Below are 25,479 nucleotides of genomic sequence, written 5' to 3'. Positions count from 1 at the left end.
TGTATTGAAAGTTGAGGTTGAGTTTGGAAACTACAGAGAAACCACAGACAATTCCCACTTTCTACCTGCCTTTATCTTTGCCACTGTTCTTGCCTCTGTCTTTTCTCTCTGCTGCCTCTTCTGTGACACACATTGACCCATACCTCTTATTGGACCCTTCTAATAAACTGAACAGCTGATCAGGGGAGGATTGTTTTTGACAAGATGGTTTTTCACAGGTTGGATCAGATTCTCACTTGAAATGACTCCAGTGATAGTCCTTCTGTTTCAGCCATCTCAAATGTCTTCCAGAATCCCTTGTACTGTTTTCTTTTCACTGTCACATGCACTCCTATTATCTGCATCACAGGTAGAAGAGGTGAGTCCCTCATTTCATATGTTTTTAAAGGTGCTCAATAACTAAACTAGAGAAGGACTAAGAAAAAACAGAACAGAATAGAAAATTAGATCTCTCCTCCTTTTCCCCTGAATCAACCTACATTGTCAATCTAAGACATGTATGTTTACGCACACACACGCGCGCGCGCACACACACACAGCTGCATCGCTCCTTATTATAGTAAATCCAAAGCATTATTAACAAGTACTGCCTCAAGCAAGACACTTCGTATTATGGAATCCACCTCCGATTCTGTTTGTGTAAAAATCATGCGGTTGATTTTATTGCACATGTATCACCCAAGCATCAGAATAGCGGATGGTAAAAGGCTCTTACATCCAGCAAGAAGACAGAACAAGAACAAGGGGATGGAATTTAAAACCAAACTATTTCACACTGGAAAGGAGATTCATAGATTCATAGAGTCATAGATGTTAGGGTCGGAGGGACCTCAATAGATCATCGAGTCTGACCCTCTGCATAGGCAGGAAAGAGTGCTGGGTTCAGATGACCCCAGCCAGATGCCCATCCAACCTCCCCTTGACCCCCAGGGTAGGGGAGAGCACCACCTCCCTTGGGAGCCCATTCCAGATTTTGGCCACTCCAACTGTGAAGAAGTTCCTCCTAATGTCCAGTCTAAATCTGCTCTCTGCTAGCTTATGGCCATTATTTCTTGTGACCCCCAGGAGCGCCTTGGTGAGTAGAGCCTCACCAATTCCCTTCTGCACCCCCATGATGTATGTACAGGCAGCCACAAGGTCGCCTCTCAACCTTCTCTTGCAGATATAAACTCTGGCTTTGTTAGTGCAATAGATGCATTTGTTTAGATGCAATATGCCAACTTGTGAGTGACTCATGCCATCATTTCACGGTACATGGTTGGGATTGGTGAACAGAGAGACACCTTCAGATCTGGCTGAAAGTCAAGGAAGGAAGAGAGGAGGAAAGAGGCACTTACATATCCCTTGGTGTCTTTCTGTAACCACCCTGACTATGTATCAATCAGAGAACCAGCTGGTGGCTATGATCAAGATACAACCATGCACCCATGTGCCTCATCTCTGCCTGTCCTCCTTAGACACAGTTACTGCGGTTGAATCATTTTTATCTAAAATAGAAATAGGAATGGTTGGAGAAAGAGGAATGGAGGCATTCATGGTCCACAGGGCAGGAGAGGAAAATGGGGACTTGGAAACCACTGGGATCTTCCTGTGTAGGTTTAAGCCTGTCAGCTATGGTGTCTGCAATGTAATTCTCTTTTAAGTGGCACAGGATAGCAATTACCAAGCACTTGAGAGGAACCTCTAATAGGAAGGCAGAAATACCATAGTCCCTTATCAATGAGGGATAGTAGAGGAGCTGACACAGTATGAAGGAATCTGTCCAAAAGTATTATAAAAATCCCATTTCATGCCTCTCTGAAGATCTATTTTATATATGTCCATTCTGTGGTGACATTTTCAATTCTGATTTTTTTTTTTCAGATTGTTTTGGAGAAGCAACATTTCCCATTGGTCACGCTAACCATCTCCCAGAATGCCTGACAATTTTCTCACTCTCACATGGTCCTAAGGGATCTGAATCTCACGACTCTCTCAGTTCTGAAAAGTGATCATGTATTGTGGTAAAAAGGGCCTGTAAGAACCACAGCAGAACACATTAGAACAGAAAAGGTCTAACCATATTTTTTCTTTATAAGATAGAACTGATCACACTTTTTTTTTCTTCCAGGATCAGTTCATTCAATCTGCCTAAGGCTCCTATATACAGCACTTGAGAAGATGAATCCCAATCTGTACAATTTGGAAATACTGGCTTCCAGAAGAAATAAGATGGAGAAATCCACCTGTGATTGCTACAGGTTGATTTTATCTTTTCCCTTCAGATTTAAATGAATTAATTTCCTCATTCACAAGAGGGCGACAGAGACCATGGAAAGAGCAGCAGCAGCTGTAGTTTGTTATGAAAGTAGAGGTTGAGTTTGAAAACCACAGAGAAACCACCAAGAGTTCCCATTCTCTATCTGCCATTCTCCTTCTGTCTGTGAAAAGCATCTTTCATCAAGTAACTTGCAAACCAGACACTGTTTCATTCAAGGTCTTCCTTCCACTACCTTTTGCCCCCCTTGAGTCTCTAAATAACACCAGGGATAGACCTTACATATGGGTATTGTCAAGCACCTGCAGAATTTGCTAGGCTGTTTCTCATTGTAATAGGCATCCAGAATCTCCAAGCCCTGCCTGCTAAATGGAAGTTACACTGCTTATTTTAGTTTTGGGACATGCCCTGATATCATGATGATGCACACTACATGATCCTGAACTAGAAGAGAAGACAGTAGCAAAGATAAAACTAAATTAAAGCTCATGGAAGTCGAATACTCTAGAATAAAACAGATATCACTTCCCAAAACAGTTTATGCTACTTGGTTCTAGGTATTTAGATGGCATCTTCAAATTACCTATGTAAAACCCAATCATTCTTGCATCTGGGCACCAGTACATAGGGGGCATGTCTACATGTGCACATTTACTGCATAGTAACCGAAATCATGCAGAAATCAAATTTATGCCTGATTAGTTACTGTGCAGTAACACTGTGTGTGGACTGACTTGGGACTAATGTTAGTCCTGAGTCAGTCAATGAACAGCATTAATGTAGTTTAACACCTGCATGTGTAGATGCCGGCCTATTCCTGCTTACTGTGCAGTAATTTACTGAGCAGTAAATTTAAGCTGGCATAAATACAAGCATAGACATGCCCATTGAAAAGCTGTGGATCTGAGGCCAATTGTAAAGCTATCCCTGAATATGAAGCAGATAATTTCTCAATTCCACATCTTTTAAGAAGGTAAAATAACTGTTCTGATGAATTTTTATGGGTTAACAACCTGTCCTGTATACAAAGTATCTGCTGATAGTAGTGTCCCTTTGGCAGGAGAAATACAAATGGTTTAATGTTAATCAGTGACAGCTGACCTTTCTTTTGAATCAATATAAATATCTATATTCTATAAAAAACCTCTGGGTCTTAGAAAATAGATTGGCATGAATGTGCCTCATAGCCTGTTTGCCCTGCTTACTGTGGGGACTATAGATGAAGGGGTCGGACAGTGGGATTACGTAGACACTGAGAATATCAAAATCTCTCCCAATGCATTGTGCTGGATGCATGCAGGTGAAGATACAGCTTCCATATAACATGTATTCAGCTGGTACAATTGGTCACTGAAGGGCAGCAGGGACCAGAGAATGAGAAGCAGCAGCTGCAATTGCAAAAAAAAGAGTAGAGATATTGAATGTGAAAACCACAGAGAACTAACCACAGATAGTTCCCACTTTCACTCTCCCTTTCTCTCCTGCCTTCTTCTGCTTCCCTGAACTTCTCTCTCTCATTTTATGCATGACAGGAGCTCCTTAAAAATGCAGTGAGAATATTTCCCATAGAATTTTGTTATTTTTTTGCCCACCACTAGCTCAATACTTACTTGAAGTAAGGGTCATACTAACCATCTCCCAGAATACTTGTCACTATTTTCTCACCCTCCTATGGTCTGTAATTATCTGTAGCACATTCTACTCTCTCAGTACTGAAAGGATGTCAGACATCAGTGTGATAAGGAACCAATGAACTCATGTACACATGCAATTAATGTGAATAAACTCTGGCGCAGTTTGTGCTAGAGTTTATTGCTCTTTTTTTTCCAGATTTTTTTCCATAATAGATAAATTAGGTTCCATTTTTTCTTCCAGGATTAACTAGTCCATGTAGTCAGTCTGAGAATGTTTTATTTATATATATATATATATATATATAAGGTTCCCCCCCTTGTGAAGTTGAATGCTAGTCAGAATAGTTTAAAAATACTTATTCACAGAAGAAATTGGTGGTAGAAATCCATCTCTGATTTCTCCCCACCCCCACTCTTAATATTTTAAGAGTAAATTTTATGGGTCGCTGGGGGGCAATAGAGACCATGGAATGAGAAACCGCAGCTGCAATTCTTAGTGAAATTAGAAGTTGAATTTGAAACCACAAAGAAGCCACTAAAAGTTCCCATTTTCCATCTGCCTTTAGCTCTGTCTCTGCTTCTCTTTCTCTGTGACAGATGTCTTTTGTCAAGCAAGTTACACAGCTGGCAGTGGTTCATTTAGGTATTTTCCCTCTACCCACACTTAGAAATCTCAAAAGAGAGGGGAGCTGTTTCCGTCCAGATCCAACTTTCCTCCTGTCTTGGTTTCTCTCTCCCACTTTTTCCTCTCTATTCCCATCTTTCTCCCTCAGACTGAAAGGCAGTCTCAGCTCTTTTTCTGTTCACCTTGCCTATTTCCATTGTACATATCTAAAAGCAGAGGCTGCTTGCTGTGTGTAGTGTACCATACCTGGCAAAATAGATTCCTTATTTTGCTCCCAGACTCTGGCTGTTCAGAGGAAAGAATGGAATAGAAGAGAGGAGAGAGACATAGGACACCAGGATTCAGTCACAAACCAGTTAATCAAGCTGGATTTTGGAGTGACGTAACATCTGCTTTGGAAACTGCATTTTCCAACTGTTTTCTTAAAGACATTGTTATTGTTGACTTGTGCAGAATAAATTTATCTGGATACACAACCATTCCCAGGAGGCTTTGCCACTTGTGCTTGCAGGATAGCGTGACCATTTCAACAGCAACAGCAATTTTGGAATTAGGAGGTATGGCAAGGGTTGCCCCAAATATCTTCTCTGTCAGAACCACTTTTTATTTCTTCTCATTCTGCTATACATTTATCTTGCAATACCTGCCCAAAACTGCTCAGCCTCTCATTGCTGCCTTGTCTGGTATTTGCCAATCTTCTATATAACACTCAACACCTTCAGACTGGTTGTATCACTCCCTGATGCACTTCAGGACCTCATCAGATACAAAAAGGTATTTGGGCAAAGCTGTATAAGCAAAATAGTGCCCCAGGTAGACAAATTCTAAAACTTTTGTCATCCAGCTGGACTTTCCAAAATCCACTACTAGCATCTAAGAGAGCAAACATTGTAGATCTTATGCATAACTAGTGCTATCTTCTCCTGTAGGCAAAAAAATATATATATTCCTTTCATATTGATCTGTTCAAATCTCTTAGATACAAAAGGTTCCTTCTTAGCTTTACTTCCCTATGATTCTCTAACATCTGCCATATGTCCACCGGGTAAAATATTAGGCTTTTTCAATAAGCATTAGACTCTTTACTTAAATAGTAACTAATATTGTTTGCATACATAGGTACCGTGTTTTTCTTATGCTCTCCTAGTCCTGTAGCAGAAAGCCCCCTTTGTACACTCCTCTTCTGGAAACTGATATAAGAGAAGCCCGTCTTGCCTGTCACTTACTGTCCCCAGTAGCCTTTGATCCTTACTACTTCACATTGCATTTTTTTATATTTCTCACAGTGCATTTTTATATTTCATCTATCCCATCTTTACCATGGCGTTTTGTATTTTACATTTTGGAGTTTTAAACCCTTAAGGAATAAAGTCCCTGTAGAATGAACTTACACCCTGGACCATTGTTAAAACTGCATCGAAATTATAATTGTAGTGATAAAATCTGCTATATTGGATGGTCCCTTGAGTGAATGCAAGTGAATGGTGAGCAGTAAGTAATTAAATTACAATAGCCTAGCCAAAAGAACTTACCATTACAAAACTCTACTCTACAAGCCATTTTAGCCTAGTCAAGTCAAGGAACTAATTCTTGGAACTTAGCACCTACCCTATTGACTATTCCAGCAACCCTTACCAATACCATTGTTACTTAATCAAAATCACAAACTGACTCCTGAAACTGCACTACCAGCAGGCAAGACCCCTGTGACTAATAGCTGTCAGGTACTACTCAAGACCCATGTGGGACAGCAAGGTCCAGATTGGGCAGCCAAGATGATGCTGGGGGATCACATAAGTCTGCCAGAAAGGGATAAAAGGCTGTGAAGCGTGATCCTCCATGGCACCCTCTCATCCAGCACCTGACCTACCAAGACAAAAGGACAACCAGACATTGCCTTGAAGGAAGCTGACCATTGACAGCAGACTCCAGGGCCTCGGATAGGTAGATATACTGACACCATGCTCTCACAATCACTACAGCAGCTACTATGCACTATACTACATAGGTTTAAATAACATGGGTTTGAATGAGTGAGTGCATGTGTGTGTACATGTGTGTGTGCGCACACATGTGCTAAGGTTCCCAATACCTCTCATAACTCCAAGTTTGCATTTATGATTTTATTGGTACCTTCACATCCCATCCAATAAACTGGAATTTTTGATGATCCCAAGAAGTGGTCCTTTGTAGCCAACAGTCCAATGCATTTAGGTTTTGCCTCATTACCTTCTCCTGACTCCCCATATAACACGTGCTTGTAACTTTATGGTAACTGCTTCCTACCATCATTACAGATCATACCTGGAAATGTGTGTGTCTAGTCCTAAATATGAAAGAAAACCCAGCACAAATCTTTATGTGTGCGCGTTTTGGCAGTTTAGGCTATAATGCAGACACTTTCTTCTAGGCCAGGTGCAGTCATTATACTTTTACTGGTATAAGTCATTGGAAACCAGTGTATACCCATAACAGAACAGAAGTTCAGCACGCAAAAACAATCTATACCAGTAACAGAATATAAAGGAAGCACACACAGACTGGTTTTAAAATGGCAGAACCCAGTCTAAGATTTGCCCCCATGCCAAAAGGCAGTCTGTTCACTACCAATCTAAATTATTCTGCTTACAGAAAACTGTGTAAATTAGGTCAGTTCTTCCTTGGGCTTTTCGAATGTCTGTACCTAGCTCTAAAGTTCAGTACACACACATATCTATGTATGTATATGAGTAACAGCTATGGCCACCAGATGGCAGCAAAGATCACATAGGGGAGAGCAGCAGCTGTGTTTGGAAAGATAAGAGACTTGAAAATATTATATCAATGCTACTATGTCTACTGATATGGAGAGAGAGAGAAAGAAAGGCTTTAAAAAAACTTTTTATAAAGTTTTATTAAAGGGAAAAGGGGTAACAATTCAACAAGGAAAAACAAAATACCCATGCAGGGGCCCTGATACAACAGACGGAGCCTGGGGATTTGGCCCACGAGACCTGCCCTCACAGTCTAAAAATAAAAATACCCAGTACAACATCAGCCTGCTGAGACCCCTGCAACTACCCCAGGAAAGGGCCACCAGTATCACAGTGCAAGGACTAAATGGCCACCCTCGACATTGCAGAGCACCTCCTGAACTGCCCAACATGCCTGGAAGACAGGCACCATCCACTGGAGGACTACATGCTCAAACTCCAGTGACAGGCTTGCCTGCACCACAAACTGGAAAAGTCACAGGGCGTTGTGTGTTCTGGCCCCAGAAAGCTGGTTTCTGTGGCTCTTGAGGATGGCCATTTTAGCCTAGCTGAGTACGAAGTTGGCTAGGCAGATGACAGCCCCATTAGCTGCCCAGTAGGAGAGGAAGAACAAGTAAATGGCCTCTTGAGAAGGCCAAGTCTAGCGCCTCAAGTAAGACATTGAGGGCACCAAATAGCAGCAGCAGCTGAGGACATCTGAGGAAGGCATGATGAGGATCCTCCTCCACTCCCCCCAGACAAAAGGGGCTGGCTGCCAACACAGATGGATGTATGTGGTGGATGACAGTGCCAGTGGCCAGTATCCCATGTAGCAGCAGCCACTGAAGGTCACCTATCTTTTTGGAGATGGGGACCTTATAAAGCATGCACCATGCAAGGTGGGCTGGTGTGAGCACTGGTACTATTATGTGCCTCTGCCACACCATGTTGAGCTGACTGGCAAGGATGTGGGCATGGTGAACTCGAATTGCCCACAGCTACAGGGCCTCCTGGGAAAGTGTGTTGAAGCGGATGTCGATGCCGCTGTCAGGAGGCATGGGAAGAGCCAATACAGTGCCGGGCCCACCACCCAGCTCACCATCCACAACCAGGACTATGGGCAGTGATGGAAAAGGCTCACCCAGGACATCCCCCAGTGGGAAGGACTCTCTGTGCCTGGAGGTGGTCCTCCAGGGCAGCTGCTGCATCTTCTGGGAGAGTGGACTGCATGTCCCCTAGGAAGTGGGTGGCACAGCGGACCAAGTGCATGCCCAAGTTGGCAGCAAGAGCCTCAGCTGACAACCAGTCTGACCAAGTCATATCGAGGTGTCCCAGCCAGATGGTATGTGACCAAAGGAGGGACTCAACAAGGCTGCTAGAAGTGACGCTTGGCAGACTGCACTGCAGCATTGGTTTATGGAGCAGGTGCTCTTGCAGTAACTGTGGAAACTACAGATGTCTGGCTTGGGGCAGAACGCACAAGGCAGGTTGTCAGGACCACGCGATCCTTCAATAGAAGGGCAGGAGGACAACCCAGTCCAGAAGGGTGGGGTCCAGAAGGAAAAGCTCCCAGTCAAAACCAAGGCCACCCACCCAGTGCAAAAACAAATTAGCTAGCTGCTGCCAGGGGAGGGAGTCCTCACAGTAGAGGAGCCTTTGGAGGGCCTGCAGGTAGAAGGCAGCCACACTGTCTACCAGGTCAATTACGCCCTGGCCTTCCTTAGCTACTGGCAAATAAAGAATGGTTTTGGGGAGCCCGTCCCAAATGAAGTCCACAAGAAGTCACTGGAGCGTCTCAAGCAGGTCCAGTGGGGGGGTCCAAGATGATGCCCTGGTGCCACAACATCGCAGCTGTTAGGTTATTAAAAATGAGGACTCACCCCAAGTAGGAGAGGCTGGGCAGATGCCAGCACCATCAGCACCAAGATCTTTCCTGTTCCAATAGCCTGAGGAACAGCAGCAGGGCCTTGAGGCCCTCCTGATGTTAGGTAAGACCCCCAGGCAAGTCAGAGGGGAGGGAGTTGCCCCAAGAACTGAGAAGGAGTGTGTTGATTTTGGTCCAGTTCATACATGTAGAAGAGGCATGCTCATAGGCTTGCTGACAGTTGACCAAGGACTAGATATCATCCTGGGTGCTGATGAGGACAGTCACGTCATCTGCATATGCTGTCAGCCTGACTGACAGGCAGCCCACTGAGATGGAAGAGTTAGTCTGGTCAGGCACTGCGGCAGTGCATGGAGTAGGAGCTCAAAGGACAAGGCATACAACGTTCCCGAGAGAGGGAAGCTCTGGCGGATACCCCTGCAGGCCAGAATTGGGGCACAGAGCATGCCATTCACCTTCAGGAGGTTCAAAATGTCCTGATAAAGGACCCAGAGGGCAGAGGTGAAGATGGGCCCAAAGACAAAGGCCTCTAGGGCCTAAAACAGGTATTCATGGCCGACCTCGTCAAAGGCTTTCTCCTGATTCAAGGCAACAAGCCCGATGTTGAGAATAAAGAGGTCTGCAGCAGTCAGTAGGTCTCAAATCAGGAACAGATTGTCCTGGATGGTACTACCTGGCATGCACTAGCTCTTGTCAGGGCTGATGATCAAAGTCATAACAGTGCGCAGCTGGTTAGCTAAAGCATTGGCCAGGATCTTGCAATCGGTGCACAAGAAGGACTCCAGTCGCCAGTTCTTGATGCAGCCAACCTGGTCTCTTTTCTTAGGCAGCAGGGTGAGAACTGCTCAATGACAGCTGGTTGGCATTGTCTGGTCCATAAGGCTCTCATGAAAGACACATAGGAGGCAGGGGTTGAGGAGAGGCCAGAAGGTCTTATAAAACTTGGCAGGCAATCCATTGATGCCAGGGGCTTTGCCTAAGGTGAAGTCCCTGACAGCAGCCCTGAGTTCCTCCAAAGACAGTTCTTATTCAAGATGGTCAGCCTCTGATGAACAAAGCCTAGGGAGGCCATCATGTGAGCGCCTAGCAGACTCTAGGCAAATTGGTTCAACTGCAAACAGTTCCTGGTAAAAGGCGATGGCATGGCATCAGATCTCAACAGGATCTGTGAGCATTTGGACATCTGGGGTCTTAAGATGGTCAATGACCTTCCGTGCAGCTCATCGTTTCTTAAGGCTGAAGAAGAAGTGAGTTGGGGTGTCAATCTCTGCCAGTTCTTGGCAGTGAGCATGGACCGTCTCACTCCAAGCTGCACTCTCTGCAAGCTCCTGCAGATGTTGCTTGTGGAACTTAAGACTCTCAAGCAGCCACACATCACTGCCAGCATCATACAGGGCCACCTCAGGCTGTGCCACATCCTGGTCCAACTCCCGAACATAGTGGCAAGGCTCATTTGCTGCCAACTGCATGGACTGCTGACAGAAAACTCTAAACTGCAGCTTTTCCACATCCCACCATCACTTCTAGGAGGGGAAGGTGACTCTTGTGGCCTCCCATGTCTGCCAGAAGTGAGCAAAGCAGTCTCAGAAGTGACTGTCCTGCAACAGACTAGTGCTGAGGCACCAGTAGGTTGTCTGGGAATGTGTCCTGCCAGATAGGCTCAGCGCACAAGAAAGCAGGTTGTGATCTGATAGTGCTGCTGTTGTAATGAGGCTGCTGAGCAGGAGCAGTAGGTGATGCTTGGTGACATACAGGAGATCAAGGCATGTCATGGAAAGCCTACCAGCGGTTGCCTCCAGCCATATGTACTGCCTCACATTGGCATGGAGATGGCACCAGACACCAACAAGGTCTGCTGCTTCCAAAGCTGTCCACAGCTTCTGGGCTGAAGATGGATGGGGCTCCAGCCCTTTCAGGTCAAGCTGTGCATTGACCATGCAATTAAAATCCCTGCCCAGGAGGAGGTCTTCACCATCAGCAGCACTCTGCAAAAAGTCACCCAAGGTCTGAAATAAGGCAGTCCATTCTCATCCAGCAGTGAGCGCATACATGTTAATAAGGAGGAGGTGATGTTGTGCAAACAGGATGTGAATGGTGAGCAGGTGGCCAGGGATGACCTCCTGGGCTATTGTCAGGTGTCAGCTGTGGTGACAGAAGGACTACAATCCTGTGCTGAAGGAGGTGCCATGAGTCAAGAAACTGTGGCCCTTCTAGGTGGCATGCCAGTCGGCTTGGTTAGCTACGTTGGTGTGTGCTTCCCGCAGAAAGACGATGTCCAGCCTTTTCTGGTGCAGGAAATCAAAAAGTGTTGTCTGCTTCACAGGGTCTCTGCAGCCATTGGCATTAAGAGAACCAAAGGTTGTGGCAGCCATGTGTGAAGGGTATAGAAGGGGGGACAGGCAAGGCTGAAAAACAGAGAAAGAAGCAGCAGAGAGGAGCAAACATGCAGGACAGGGAAAGATAGGGTCTACAACTCCCCAGCTGGTGCTTCTCATAACAAGAGCCCAACATCACCTGCAAGGTTGCTAAAGAGAAAACTATAATACTACATCTATGGATGGGAGTGTAGTGCTGCTGTTGTGGCCTTAGGAAACACTACAAAAGTCTCAGGGTCTGGGAAACATTTGTGCTGTGCAACCCTCTGGTGGTGCTTGGTCTGGTCTAGAAACTCAGTGAGGCATTCAACAGAGTAGCCAGCACGGGGCAGTTCCTCAGAAACAGAAACAGGTTCCAAATCCAGAGTGGGGATGCTCCCTTAGCTGAATTGTGGGACACTATCTCCCGAGGGAGGACTTCTGTCAACTCATCTTCAGTGGCAGAATCAAAGTCTGACTCTGAGGAGGAGGAACTGTACATGTCAGGCACTGAGAGCTGTCGAGCCCTGGGGGAAGTACTTGACCCCTCACCAGGACTCTGAGCATCAGGCCCTGTGGAAACAGCATCACCTAAGGGGTCCTGGAGGAGGACTTCAGTCCCTGATCTCTTGGGTGGGGCACTTTTGCTTCCAAAGCTGCTTGCAGCTCCCAGAAAGTCCAACCTCCATGTCGACCTCATCAGGCTCAAGGATCTGAGAGGTGGGAGGAGGGCCGTTGGACTCCCCCACCACCTCCCCTACCCCCAGGTCACCCCTGAGCATTACAAGGTCTAGGGGGGATGCCAAGGAGGCAGGCAGAGAAAGGGGGGCCTGCTCAGTAACCTCAGCTCCCCTCAAAATGGTGGGGAGGTATTAAGGGGATAACAAGGCCTTTTAAAAAGACCCCTTTTTTCTGGGACTTGCCCTTCCCAGCAAGAAGGGCCAAATCCTCCCCTGAGGGGAGGGGAGAGGAAAAGTTGTGTGTGTGGGGGGGAGATCCACGGCCACAGACCTAGCTGACTCCAATGAAGCAGGGAGCGGGTGGGAGGAAGGCCCTTCTCCACCACCCGATGGGGCTGCTGCACCAAAGGCAGATGAGCCACCATTGGGCATAGCTACAGGAGGCTCTGCTGTGGCCAGCTTCTTCTCGGGCACTGGGTAGATAGGGGGGACCTGCTACTGCAGCAGAAACACGAGGTGTCCCCAGTGGTAAGGTAGACCTCATAATGCTTCCCATCAAACAGAAAGGACATGCAAAGGGGCCAACCCTAACCCTCCTTGCTCAGAAGCATAAACAGCTGCCTTTTAAAAGATAGGACATACCGGAGCTCGGGGACCTTGCTGCCAAGCAGCGATCTATGAATTGGCCCTGTAACCATGCCATAATGCAATTAGTGAGATTATCAACTGAGAGAAATGGAGGCACGTTTGAGACTACCACGCAAATGGCTGGTGTGTCTAGGGGCCTTGCAAGGCAAAAACACCCCGTGCATAACCTCATGCACTAAAGCAGGGGAGCTGAGGAAGATAATGAGGACTGAACTGACCTGGGCATCACTGAGGACATGTTTGCAGCCCACAAGCACCCCCAGAGCAGCAGCATACTCGTTCGCTCTAATGGAGGGAGGAGCATGAAGCAGGAGACCAAAACTCCAGTCCACAGGGGCTGAATCCCCAGCAGTGAACCGCAGGGAGGTGCCGTCAGCAATTCCAGCAAAAAAAGTGTTAACCCTGCAAGGAACCAGAGGGATGGGGGATGGGCAAGGAACAAAGAAGCTGGAAACAAATGCCAAGGGAGATGAAAAAGGTAAGCAATGTAGCAGGGAAGGGAAGGAAAAAGAATAAGTAGTAAAAAGCTGCAGGGAGAGGGGGGAAAAACAACAACCAAAAAAACCCTCAACCTGAGGGACGGGAGGGGCAGAGGACGACTGCAGGAGAAAGGACCTAGTAAAGGGGAAAAAAAGGCAGGGAAAAGTAATGAAAAGTGTGCTGGGGGGGCGCTGCAGTGGGAAAGGGGTCTGACTGTTTGGGGGAGGGAAAACATAGCAAGAGAAGGAGAAAGGCTCACAAGACAGGGAGAAGGTCTCAGTGCTCTGAGCAAACACTTCTGTCAGTGGCCATTTTGAAAGAAAGAAGGATAATAGGATGGAAAGAAAAGTATTTTAAAAAGTAAACATCTATATTGGGAACTGTCCCAGAGACGGTGTGCAGACAGCCATCATTCAGGATTTCACTGATTTTCCTTTCTGATTCAGATTCCAAACAGGTTCCTCAACTGCCAGATTACAGATACCATCCTCCAGGCCACTACCCAGGAAGGGGATGCTGCTGCCTTCCTGAGGAAACAATGGTGTTGAAATAAGATTTCCTGGCCAAAACTCAGTTTCTGACTTGAGCTCACGTTCACCAGCCCCTCCCAAAATTCTTCTCATGGGCACCTATCTATGGATTTTCCTGGCACCCGATTAGGTACACAGAAAGCAGAGAGCTAGAAAGCCTATCCATTGTTTTCAAGGAAGAAGTCACAAGAATCTGTGGCTAGCATTTCTCAGTATTTGTGTGTGCTACCATTTCTATTATGGTAGATGCTGTGGACTGAATCCTATTTCACTTTATGTGCTTTATGTATCTATATAGCTATATAACTAGGGGTTTTCAACCCCCCCGGGAAGTAACTGGGAACTGCACAGATATCATTATAGAAGAATTTTTTTAAAATGTGAAATTGTAGGCCTAGAAAAGTGTAGGGCATCCAGTCCACCCCACTACCCCTGCACAGATACAGGATTTAATATTCCTCAGTCTTTCTAGAAAGGACTTGATGGCTAAGTGGGCAGCTGGCTCCAATAACTATCTTGTCTGACAGTTTAGTTCCTTCTTCTGTCTGACATTTTAGGATTTATTTCTCCCAAGGTTTGACCTGAATCTACTTTCTCAGACTAAAGACACTTCCTCTTACCCTTCACTCCATGCCCATGGTGAAGTAGGATGGGATAAATAGATATTCATCCTCCACTTTCTGTGGGTGGGCAATCATTCAGATATTTAAGGACCATTCTCCTTTTTACTTCTAGCACTGTATGCATCACAGCACCTTTTATTGACATATCTCACAGCACTTTCCACATTAGGTCAGCATCTCTCTCTTTGCTTTGTAGGGGCAAGGGCTGGAGGAGAGAGGGGGCTGAGGCCCAGAAAGGCACGATCACTTGGCTTAAAGATGCCCTCAGGATTGTGTCAGTCCCAGGGCTGGAGTTATTTTCTCCAGTTTCTTCCCACAACCCTGCTGCTCTTTTCACAGGACTTTGCTGCCAGCCTTGAGATAGTCATAGCCTGGGTGAAACAGGGATTCAAGAACTCAAAGTGTCTCTGTGTGTGAGAGATGTCTGCTTATAGCAAATATTGGTCTCCAGCTTTACATATACACGTATACTGATGTTGGATAAGCTACAGCAGCAATCCTTAACCAGGGTGCTGTGGCAGCTTGGGGTGCCTTGAAATCCTTTCAAGGATGCTGCTGGGTACCTCACAATATTAGCATGGTTAGTAGGGCTGTGCAAAATTTCGCCACCAGTTTTGTTTCGACACGGTTTCGACCTATTTTGAGGTCGAAACAGCAAAATCAAAATGAAACAGATATGGTTGAAACAGCCTCGAAACAAAACGAGGCAAGTCGAAACGTTTCGCTGTTTCGAGGCTGTTTCAACGTTTCGCGCATAGGCTATAATGGGAAGGGTTGAAACAGCCTATAACATCATCATTTCTGGCCAGATTTGGATAAAACTTGCAGAAATGGTAGCCCCTGCGGAAGTCACAAAGCCACATTTCAAGGAAATTCAGAGAAACTGCACCCCAAAATCCTGAAAGCAAAACTCATGTGTGTTAAGCCACAGCAGGGTCAAAACTACACAAATACTAGCCCCTGCTGAGGCCATGAAGCCTGCCACGTTTCAAAGAGATCAGTGCAGGGGTTTGGGGGAAACTGCACCTCAAACTGCGGACAAGCAAAACTCATGACATGGGTGACACTGTGTGTGTTAAGGTGCAGCTGTTGAGGAGATCAGTGCAGGGGTTCTGGGTTCTGGGACCCTGAACCTCTGGCTGCTGATGGACAAAACTCATGTCATGGGTGCTTGTGCAACTGTCTGTTGGGGCACAGGGGTGGGGAAACTGCTGCAGGCCTGGCTGCTAGGCACTGCTGTGGCCACTAAGCCTGCCAGCTGTCAAGGAGATTGGTGCAGCGGGGTTCTGGGGCCCTACACCCCTAGCTGCTGACAGGCAAACTCATGTCATGGGTGCTTGTGCAACTGCTGCCTCTCATCAGGCAGCAGGACTGATGATCCCCCATTTCTTGCTACCACAGACCTGGGGGTAATAATTGACCACAGTACGAACATGAGCCAGCACTGCAATGTTGTAGCCAGCAGTGCCAACAATATGCTGGCATGCATCAATTGATGCATCTCCAGCAACACCATTGCAAAGAAGTGGTTCTCCTGTTCTACTGGGCTCTTCTTAGCACTGGTGAGACCACAGCTGGAGTACTGCGTAATCAGGGGTGTCTTGATTCAAAAAAGGGTGAGAGCCACTGGACTAGAGTCTCTGTGCCCTTGACACTATTTTGCTAAGACTTCAGCAAAACCTTGGTTTACCAAGGTCTCCATTTCTAACAGATCTTTCCCCCCTTTTTAATACTTAGTTTAACAAGGTCTCAGCATCTAATCAAGCTCTTCCCCCTTCCTGGTAGGTGACCAGAGTTGGTTGGGTTGCATGGAATTTCAAGGCCCTTACAGATTGCATCTGAAAGATAAGTTAATTGATTGTTTTTTCAGGTGTGGAGGGTGGTTTAACAATGATTGAATAACTAATTGGCTTATATACCAAGGTAATTAAATCGAGTCCACCTGCATGTATATCTGTGTGGTGACTGGGTTTTTTATAGGATCATTACAATCTGATTGGTTTCCTGAGTTATTCAATGTATAGCAGAGGCACAAAAGATGTAACTTTTCTATCACACTTTGCATTTGTAACTGTTATGCATCCTGCTTCTGCTGGCAGATGTAATCAGGGGTTAAAGGCTCCCTCATTATGCTCAATGTGTCATGTGTGGGGAATGATTAGCTAGACCAATAGATTGAGGCGGGATTTCATAAATCTTCACAAATGTGAAGGGTGATTATACAGCTGGGCTTTTCTCTTTGGCTGTAGGAGAGAGGACTAGGACCAATGGCCTCAAACTACAGCAGGGGGAATCTAGGTTGGGCAGCAGGAAGAGGTTTTTGGATATGAGGGTGGTCAAGCACATGAAAGCTTTTACAGTTTCTCTATGTAGTCTGTTCAAGAGCAGGTTAGATGGGATGACCTTGCCTTGAGCAGAAACCTGGGCTTGATGATCTTGTGAGGTCCTTTCCAAGCCCTTCTTTCCTATGTCTTTAAATTTAGCAAATATTGTATGCAGCAAACAAGGACAAAACCAAACAGCCACTTGCAAGAGAGTGCGTGCACGTGTGCGCGCGTGCACACACACACTCACTCTCACTCTCTCTGAATTAGCAAAATTCAGGACTAGAAGATTTCCTGTAGAATGAAAGGATTCTTTCGACTCAAATTTACCATTCTTGCAAATATCTAGTTGGTTTAATAGAAGATATCACCTCTGCCACGAGTTCTGATTTCGTTCTTGCAAATTGTTTCGTGCATATTTGTGGCTCATAGATTTTTTTTTCATGTCTTCTTTCCTCCCTCTGCAGATAATATTCAAACAGATTGGAGCTCAGATAATGTCTGAGACCCACAACTCCACTCAGCAACCCAAAAGCTAGTTGAACCTCTCTGTATTTATGGAAAGCCTGTGAAATTTCTTTTTTACACTTCGTGAGGCTTGTGTCTTCAACCCAGTCTTGCCATCCTCATGGCATATAGACGGGGCCTTAGGGTAGGAATCTGGATGTCTGGGGCAGAGGGGAGTTTGGTCTGTATGTTCATGTTGTTTTCATGTTTGCTACTGTTGTGATCCAGAGGTGGAGCCCCAGGGTCTTGCACTGAAGGGTAAACTCCCAGACAAGCTGTGTATAGGTCAGAGGCCCAGTGTGCCCTCTGAATCTGTAACAGCATTCTCCCAAAGGGAGATGAGAGTGATTCTCACTGCTACATTGCAGATTGGGAAAACTGAGGCATGTCACTTTTTTTGTTTTGTTTTATTTTTTGGTTTTTTTGGGTTTTTTTAGAGGTCAGGTTTTAAAGAAGCAGTTGTTCATTATGGGGTTTCCTAGAATAATATCATCACCAGCTGCATCCTACAGAGGCAGGAAATGAGGTGCAGTGAGGCTGGGCTCACAGCTGCCTTCCTTCTGGAGGGTCTATATTCAAGACATCAACAGCCTTGTTTGTCCAGGCACTGACCCACTTGCAGGGATCCTTCCCTTCCTTGGAGTGGAGAGCACTGAGCCATTCTCAGACTTGGGTTCAGGGGACCAAATTCAGCTATAGTGTAGACGTGTATATAGGCTTTCTCTGTGGTGGAGCAAAACCTGGGGACACATGGATGGAGGGCCCTCTACAGCAGAGTATGGTGTACCCTGTGTGATAAGGTTTATCCAGAGGTGAGGGGCTGGCACGATGGAGGCACAGGTGCATTCAGCAGCAGCTCTGAGCAGCCACCCATTCCCCAAACACTCCTTCTCTGGGGTGTCCATGCGTAACACCCTGGGGGTACCCCAGGGGCAGTTGGGGTCCTGGGTGTCTCTGTTTGGGTAATGCATCACCCGCAGGCTTTTCTGCAGAAGCTGTTGCAGTCAGAAAGCTCTGCCTCAGTGATTTGTCCCAGGTTTCATAGTTTCATAGTTTGTAGGGTTGGAAAGGACCTGAGCAGTTCATCTAGTCTGACCCTCTGCCATGGCAGGAAAGAGTACTGGGGTCAAACGACCCCAGCAAGGTGTACATCTAGCCTCCTCTTAAAGATCTGAGCCCTTAGGAGCCCCACTGCCCACATCCCTCCAGGTTGAAAATGCCCCATCCACCACTGCTCTCTGGGTGTGGCCCTCCAGCCAGTTGGCGACCCAATTGACTATGTGGGTGTCGACACCACAGTCCCCCAGTTTCTTAAATGAGAACGGGGTGAGAGACAGTGTCGAAGGCCTTCCTCAAGTCCAGGAAGACTATGTCCACTGCTACCCCTGCATCTAATGATCTGGTGATCTGGTCATAGAAGGCCACCAGGTTGGTCTGACAGGACCTGCCTCTAATGAACCCATGTTGGTTGCCCCTAAGCATAATCTCCCCTGCTGGCCCCTTGTGGACATGTGCAAGAATAATTCTCTCCAAAAGCTTGCCCAGGATCGAGGTAAGACTAACTGGCCTATAGTTTCCCAGGTCCTCCTTACTCCCCTTTTTGAAGATGGGAACCACATTGGCCCTCTTCCAGTCCTCTGGCACCACACCAGAGCACCACAAGTGCTCGTAAAGCCGTACCAGGGGTCCCGCAATGACCTCAGCCAATTCCCTCAGCACTCTGGGGTGGAGTTCGTCTGGACCAGCTGACTTGAATACATCCAGTCCCTCCAGAAGTTCCCTAACTAGTTCCTCACTGACCCTTGGCCCAGGTGCACCTCCCCTGGGCCCTGAGGGGGACCCAGTGGGGGGGTGACTGTTTCGGTCCCTGCTCAGGAAAATGGAGGCAGGGAAATCGTTAAATATGTTGGCTTTGTCATCTGGTGTGACGACCAAATTTCCTAGCATGTCCTGCAGGGGCCCCATGTTACCTGGAACTTTCTTTTTTCCCCCTATATATTTAAAAAAGGACTTCTTGTTGTCCTTGATCTGGGTAGCTAGTCCCAGTCCCATCTCCGCCTTGGCCTTCCTGACTGCCCCCCTGCATCCCTGAGCAACCGCAGTATAGTCCTCCCTGGTGATGGCCCCTCCCTTCCATTGGGTGTGCGCCTCCCTTTTAGCTAGGAGACACTCTTGGATGCTTTTGGTGAGCCACGGGGGCTTTTGCACCCTCCTGCCCCCTTTGATCCATGTTGGGATTACCTCCCTTTGGGCTTGGAGGATCGTCTCCTTAAGGAGCGACCACTCTTCTTGGAAACCTGGCTCCCCTCCCCCCCGGGACCTCAATGCTTCCCTGACTATTCTCCTTAGCTCATTGAAGTCTGCCCTCCTGAAATCTAGGGCTGTTGCCTTGCTGCAGGCCTTTGTCATCTTGCACTGGATGGTGAATTCCAGCAGGCAATGATTGCTGTCACCCAGACGGTTGAGCACCCACAGCCCCCTCACCAGGTCATCTCCCATGGCCAGCACCAGGTCCAACAAGGCGTCTCCCCTGGTGGGGCCGTGCACCTCCTGGATTAGATGGAGGTCCTGCATTCTGGCTAGGAACCTACGTGAGCGGTCAGACCTGGCTGACTTCTCTTCCCAGCAGATGTCTGGAAAGTTCAGGTCACCCATCATGACCACGTCTTTTGGCTTCACTACCTCCATGAGCTGACTTAAGAATTCCTGGTCTAGCTCTTCCCCTTGGTTGGGTGGTCTGTAGTAGACCCCCACCGTTAAATCTCTTTCCCTTTAACTGTCTTGTATTCTAACCCAGAGCACTTCAGAGTGCCCCTACTCTGATTCTTTGCTAAGTGATGAGGATGTGTATTCCTCCTTAATATAGAGCGCCACGCCCCCACCTTTCCTCCCTGTCCTGTCCCTCCTGTACAGCCTATAGCACTTGATATGCACCATCCATTCATGCGTTGGGTCCCACCACATTTCAGTGAGCCCCACTATGTCTGGGTTGGTGTCAGCTGGCAGGAGGGTAAGTTCCTCTTGCTTGTTTTGCATACTACGAGCATTTGTGTAGAGGCATTTGAGGCCTCCTGAGGATGCGTGCACTGGCCCCCTACTTTCAGCATTGCCCTGGCCCCTGTTACTTACCTGTGTTTTACTCATCAGTCTAAGCTGGACTGTACTTGTAGGTGTTGCTTGGTTTGGCAGTCCAAGGCTTCTTCCACCCTCGTCTTCCCCTTCCCACAACAAGCCTAGTTTAAAGCCCGCCGTAGGAGGTCCACCAGCCTAGAAGAAAACACACACTTACCTTTAGGGGAAAGGTGGAGCCCATCCCATCCAAGCATGTCTCTTGTCCTGATGTGCGGATTGTTGTCAAGGAAACCAAAGCCTGCCTTTAGACACCATTCCCAAAGCCACTAGCTGGTCTCTGCGATGCATGTCTCATGCCGTCTTCTACGTCCACTCACTGGTAGGACAGAAGAGAAAACCACCTGTGCGCCTATCTCCTTCAGCACGCCCCCAGAGCGTGGTAGTCCACCATCAGGTGATCAGGGCTTCTCCTGGCTGCATCATTAGTACCCACATGGATTAGGACCATGGGGTACTAATCGGTGGGCTGGATCACGGCCTGGATCATCCCCGTCATGTCCTGAATCTTTGCTTTGGGTAGGCAGTAGACCTTGCGTGTCAAGGGGTCCTGGTGACAGATGGGGCCCTCTGTACCTGTCACCTATGACAATCACTCAAGGCTTTTTCCTTCGGAACTGCTTAGCTCCTTTGGCCTGCTCGGATTGTGGAGAGTGTGGAGTTGCCTCCTCTCCGGTAGTGCTGGGGCTCTGTAGCAGCACTGGAAAAAGGGTACCAGGTGCCTGAGTCCTTGGCCAGGTGTGCCCCCTCACCCCAGGAGGGAGTGGGATCCAGGATTAATAGTAATAATATCAATACCTGTAAAGGTAGTAATACTTATCATTATAATATGCTTAAGTGTGATACATGGTGGTTCATTGATAGACTACACATAAGAGGCCACTGTCATCCCAACAGATAATGAGATAATAATAGATGAGTAAGTTGAGGCACAGAGTTGGGAAGCAGCTTGCCAGAGGTCACCCTAAAAAACAGTGGTATGTCCAGGTCTGAGTCCAGGACTCCTAAGTTCCTGTCCAGTGTGGTCCCTACAAAGGGCAAGCTGCCATCCCTTGGGCTGAGCTCAGGAGAGGGGTGGGGTCAGTTCCCTGCTCAATTCCTGACTTCTTGTGATGTCTTGGAAAATTCACTGAGGTCTCAGTATTTAAAGGCATTTATCTGCCTGGCTCCCAGGCTTAGGTACTTAACCACCTTTATGTGACTTTCCTTAATTCTCAATGTCTGTTTCCCTATCTTTGTTGGTGCTTTGTCGGTCTTCTCTGGCTGTGTAAGGAACTCTTCAAGCCCAGAGGACATATGCTCTTACCCTGCCAATGTACAGCACCCAGCACTTCAGTGCTCTGAACTTGGATGAGGCCTTTCGTAGTTTTTACTAAAAACAAAAACAAACAAACAAAAATTGCCAATTCTTATGATATCTTCATGAATCATTCAGTATTTGGTATTTTTCCTTACAGTTCCTCATCATGGAATCCTGCGATTACGCTGGAATCTCAACTCTGACCGAGCAATCCATTTCTAGCCTGTGTGGGCACCAGTAATAGCTTGAAATCATTAAGCATGAGGCAAAAAAAAAAGCTGAATATTGTTTATCTTTTGTAAATATCTGCTTTTTTATATACATATCATATATGTTTTTAGCACGGGTGCCTTTTGACTTTTGAATGGCTGGTGTTATGAATCATGGGCAAAGGACTATTAATAGCCTCTGAGAAAAGTGTTATGAAGGGAATTTATCCAGCCTCTGAAACAGAGGACTGGAAAAAGAAAAAAGAGAGATCAGTTGGATACCTATTGCTTTTTTTTTGGTCATCAGCAGGGGGCACTTTGTCTCATTTTCCATGTCTGAACCAGGCAGAAGGTGAGGGATTGAGCTTGATGTCTCTGAGCTGGGCCTCACCAGATACTGTTCCTTGACCAAACTTGTAGTCCTTTTTGCCTGGCTAGGGCTATCATTTCCAAAGCAGCTGGTCTGGGTGCCTAAGTTTTGTAGTGTCCAAAACGAGGAACATGTAAGGGGTCTGATCCTCAGAAGTGGACTATGCTCTAAAATGCTTAACTCTTTTCTGGTGTCCAAATCTAGGTATCCAAACACTATGGTGATTTAAAACCATTTGTCAATGTAGGCCTAAAAACAGGGTTAAAAGTAGATAAATCTAATAGTTAAGCAAAAGTTCAGAACTCCAGCACTGTAGCTCCCTAGATGGTAATTAACAAATGTGCAAAGTTTTAATTAACATGGGACGGTCTTTTTCCTTCAGGGATAGCAGGTTCAAAAGGATCAGGCTGTGCTTTTTAATTGGACGGTCTGGGAACTAATCAATGGCTGAAAAGTTTTGGAGGAAGCAGCAACAAACTTGTACTGCTCCAACAGGGAAGCTGATAATGAGTGTAAAGAAAGGAGGGGGGTGGAAAATAGAAACATGGGTTCTGTTTGCAGCAGTTCAGCTACCAAAGGCAGATTAGGATACTAAAAAGACAATAAAAAAAAAAAAAGCCTTGGGTTAGATTCCTGGCTGGAGTCAACAAATGCATGGCCATTCACAAGACTATCACAGAATGATACAAAATAGGACTGCTCCATCAGAATGCCCTTTGAATTAAGCAGCAAAGCACTTTTAGCATTGTCCTCAATGATCTTTAGAAAACACACAGATACATGAAGTGTGTCAAAACAGATCAGACCAGACCAGTGTCCCTGTTGTCTCCAATGTCTCCTAGTCTATCCCAAGGGACTCCAAGGAAGTGCAGAACTCCCTGCAGCAGACAATTCTGAGATAAGCTGTTTTGAGAAGTTTTTCTTCTCCCTTCTATCAATTACAATCTAGGGGCTGAAGCTTCAGAGCAGGAAGGTTTATAACTCTTCCAAGTTTTTATTTTCCCCCTACCTCCATGTACAGTATTTCCCCCAATGACAAATACATAAATGAATTTTTTTGGGGGGGGGAAGGGGGTCAGTGAGTGAGTTACTGAAAGAGTCCTCCAGCTGGAATATTCAGAAGTGTCATTGCACATGCCTATACCTGCTTGTGGCCTTCCTGAGGAGCACCGCTGTGAAAATGTCCACGCCAACTGACATGCTTGTGGCATGCATTCAAAATGGTTTTAAAATGCAGTGTAGCTGCAGCTGTGGGTGGCACCCAGCACAGGCTCAGTATCATCCTAGCAATCGCTATGTGTGGAGTGGGACTGAATGGGTTTAGGGAAGATTCTCATGTCAGTGCTCCATAGCCTGGTCAGAAGCAGCATAGATGGGCCATCTATGCCTTTTTCCTAGACTGATGTCATTCAAGGTCAAAAGGGACTGCACCTTGTTTAACCTACAGCAGATTGCAGGATGGTTGAGCTATTCACACGTAGCCTAGCCACACTTCACAGACTTGAGCTGCTGACTTCTCAAAAAAACCGGCCGGGCATGACTTTGGCTCACTGCTTGGCTAGGAACACCTGCTAGCATTGACCCCTGCAAGCGTGAAGAATGATGCCTGTGATTCCCCGAGGTGCAGGAAGCCGCAGAACTGTTTTTCCTGTAGTTTCTGGCTCATTCACTCAGAAAATGGTTTGAGATGTCCAGTGAATGCGCTATGACTTAGGACAATGTTGGGGGCAACCTAGTGAGGTCCACTCAGCTCATCTTCTTGGTAGGAACTCTGTCAGGGAAGGCCAGAGGCATATATTTATAATAAACGATGTTTAATTATGACCCTCCTTCCTGCCCTGTGCTCAGAGCCCTGGGATCATTCCATCACAGCTCTGCCAGTGCCCCTCAGTCCTGACCCATAGACCCATTGCTCTCCTAGCGCTCAGTTCCCATTCCCCTCAGTCCTCTGCTGCATCAGCCTTGGTCTTATCCATCATATTGCTGCCCATTCCCCTTTGTCTTGACACAGAGTCACTCTATTTGGTCCTGGTTCTCTCCTGTCCATCACAGTTGATGTGTGTGGTGCACTTCCTTAGCCCCAGCTCTGCCAGGGGCTTCCTGTCATACCACAATGTTTTCCATTTAATACATACTCTTCACATAGGGATCAGAGGTCTGATAGCTGAAGCTATTCAGGTGCCTGATGGGAATCACTTCACTTTGAACAGTGTTGTCGAGTTACAGGCCCTTAAAATAACTGCATTTTCTGCCCCAGAACCAATAAGGCTTTAGTGCAACCAAAGGCTTTTGGTGATTCCTGGGATGCAATTAAATAGGAGGTTGGTTGTTCTGGGGCACAGGAGCCCAGTATAGGACCCAGCATTATCAGTGAAATCCTGGCTCCTGGGAAGACAGTGTGAGCTTTGCTAAAGACTGTAGACAACGAGGATTGTACCCTCAGACCTTACAATCAGGGGATCAGGCCACAGGTCCATCTCACTTGTTGTCCTATTTCCAGCTGCTGTTGGTGCCAGCTGTCCAAGAGGAAGTAGAAGGAATCCTGCAGTTAACAGTTCTGGGATAATATGACATGGGAGGTTGCCAAAAAGATCCTGGTGGACTTGGAAGAGAAAATGAAGGGGCATCATGCTTCTAATTTGAGTGGGTGCCTTGGAAAATCTCCCTTATCCAGTCTGGGGCTTTCAAAGTGATTTTTGGATTTTCCTAGTGAATCCTAACATTTAATTTTTATAAGTGATTGAGTGAGACAGTGCAATTTATTCCCGGTTTATTACTTTAATCTAAATTGATGTATCATTGACTTTGAAAAAATGGAGATAAGCCAGAGATAAACCTACATAAATATCTGTCAAAGCATTTCCAACAATGTAACATGAAATTCTGAACCAGATTAAAATCTTTGTCTTGTGTTAGGCAAGTGCTCAGACAACATCAACCAATGGCCCCTTCTGACACTGAAATCTATGGGCCTGTTAAAATAAATTATTTTTTTAATAACTGATAGCATTTGTGAAAAGCCAAGTCCTAAAGTGTAGCTAACAGAGACAAAAATGAGACCAATTTAAAAATGCAATAAAACAATTAAAGAATGACATTAATTGGTACATTTACAAGGCCTGTTTCTCAAAGGGCTCCAGATTTGCAGTTCAAAGGCAAGTTTCAGTTTTGGTTACTGCTATTCTAGTGACA

At 46.4% G+C, this 25,479-nt stretch overlaps 1 pseudogene; it reads right to left on the bottom strand.

The window, feature by feature from the left end:
• Nucleotides 1–7,597: 7,597 nt before the first annotated feature.
• On the bottom strand, nucleotides 7,598–8,517 carry LOC149862496 (uncharacterized; annotated as a pseudogene).
• Nucleotides 8,518–25,479: the final 16,962 nt, after the last annotated feature.

The sequence above is a fragment of the Crocodylus siamensis genome, chromosome 6 (genome assembly GCF_052110815.1).
Source record: "Crocodylus siamensis isolate JL-2025a chromosome 6, ASM5211081v1, whole genome shotgun sequence".
Classification (NCBI taxonomy): Eukaryota; Metazoa; Chordata; order Crocodylia; family Crocodylidae; genus Crocodylus; species Crocodylus siamensis.
This window is presented reverse-complemented; position numbering and strand designations above follow the sequence as displayed.